We start from the raw sequence: 2,290 nt of genomic DNA, 5'->3' as shown, positions 1-2,290 counted from the left end.
CGCCTATCCAACGCACCACCAGAGTCAAACTCAAACTCGAGAGTTTGGTCCGACCCAGAGTTAGAACCACTCGTCCCAACGAAGCACTCAACTCAGAACTCATTTCACGCTACCCATGCGTACCTCACTTATCCCATTATTTCGGATTGCGATGACCATACCTTACTCAGAACATAATGACTCCCTATCATTGAGGAGACCCCGGTCTCGCCCCTGGTCCGACCACCAGGTTCCTAAAAACTCATAAATTAGGGCCACCCCATGCCTAAATGTCACACCCCAAAACCAGGAACGGCGGAAACATTCTGGGGCGGAGGACGTCATGTTCAGTATCACAACAATGCAAAGTAGTAAACAAGCAACAACATCATCCATTGCATTAATAATATAATTTCATACAAGTGTGTTCTGTCAAGTTATATAGACACCAACAATATACATCAAAAATAAAAGATGAGTCTTGAACGAGCTCCATCTTCTCAAAACCTGGCACCGGTACCTGTCTACTGGTGTCCTGAGAATACAAGTTATTTTGAAAGAGTTTACCAGCTTTAAAGCTGGTGAGTTCATAAGTATATTAGTGTCTGTATTTGTATGAAAGTGTTTGTAAGTCTGTAATGTATAAGTTTTGTAAAAGTTTGTAATTGTTTGAACTCTCCTAGAAAACCCTATGTTTCCTACTAAAAGTAGCCTTCTACCAAGGCATCTAGTATTTGTGTGTGTGTCTCTTGTAAGAGTGTGTATTTTCCCAAATCTGACTATCATTAACCAAAAATATAGTTTTTTTACATTATTGTTTATTGTGTGAATATCACAAAGTAAATGTAAAGGGAAAATGAAATAGTAGTGTAGTGTTGTATTAAGTAACTACTATTGTACTAATTACTTTAAACTAATTGTTATTTAAAGTACCATGTGATCGGCCTGTATCCTGCTACCGACTCTATAGAAAAACGACGATGTAAGACGTCGTGAGAAATGACGTTTGGCACCCGTAGACTTGCAAGTCCCACTGTAGCGAGCAACAAGGTGTAGGATAGTGAATCCAGTATAGATCTATACACAAACTCATACACTCCCCATTTAAGGAGATTCTGGATACAAAACGGGTCATGACAGGTAGTGCCTTACCCCTGTTAAGTGGCTCACATAACTGTAAGTAATGTATATGTATATGTATATGTATGTGCTAGCTGTATTGTGTGTTCTTTCTCTGTCTAGCCTTTATGTTTTGTTTCTCATCACTGTGTATTATGTTTGTTTCTCATCACTATGTATTATGTTTGTTTCTCATCACTATGTATTATGTTTGTTTCTCATCACTATGTATTATGTTTGTTTCTCATCACTATGTATTACTCATGAATGAACTGACTCATTGTATGTTTCATTGTTCTAGTAATAGCATCTTCCTAAACTATACCTATTATAGTTTACTAGTAATGTTGTTTGTGTATATGAACATGTTTGTATACCTTTGCTACCCAAAGGCATTGAACTGAATGAAAGAAGTAACCTTTTATATCTATACACATATACATGAGACATAACTAGGATTCAAACGACCTTCGGACAAATAACCCGAATACCCTAAGTCCACAACCAAACAAGGAACAGGAAGTAGGGTGAGCTATCAGTCCTAAGTCCTTTCAATCCTACTTATATAATTATATCCATATAGATACACAGAATATAAGTTAAAAGAGTTTAATAAAAGTATTTGACATGTAAAAGAGTTTGTAAAACAGTTTGAAGTAAAACAGTTTGATAACACAGTTTGAAAAGTAAGAAATCCACTTGTTTGGTAGTTATTAATCACATGTGATTGATATAATAACTATAATAGTTCAACTTGTATTCCCCCCATAAAAGCATTTAAAAACATTTAAAAGGTTAATTAAGGGGTATGAACTCACCTGTAGTGAGTGGTTTGGATGAACGGAATGTATAGGATGCTAGGTGTCAAGTGAAGACTTGTACACACACGATGATCCTAGTTAACATATAATATCACATATATGTATCCAATTAGTCTTTAAACAACTAATTAACAAAGTTAAGACATCCTAGGACATGTAAAACACCTTATTTAAGTGCTATTAGTCCTAAGGATTGCATCTAAGTGTTGTAGGACATTGCTATTGAGTTTAGGGTTCAAGGGAACCCTTCATTTGAGTTTACGGTTTTGTGACCATAACTTATTAAGTTTATGGTCGTAAACCCATGAATTTACGGCCGTAAACTCATGTTTCTTTGACCATTTTGTGATTTGAAGCCTTAAAGATCACAA

The sequence above is a fragment of the Lactuca virosa genome, chromosome 7 (assembly GCF_052849685.1).
Source record: "Lactuca virosa cultivar CGN04683 chromosome 7, Lactuca_virosa_CGN04683_v6, whole genome shotgun sequence".
NCBI lineage: Eukaryota > Viridiplantae > Streptophyta > Magnoliopsida > Asterales > Asteraceae > Lactuca > Lactuca virosa.
Note: the sequence above shows the minus strand (reverse complement) of the source record.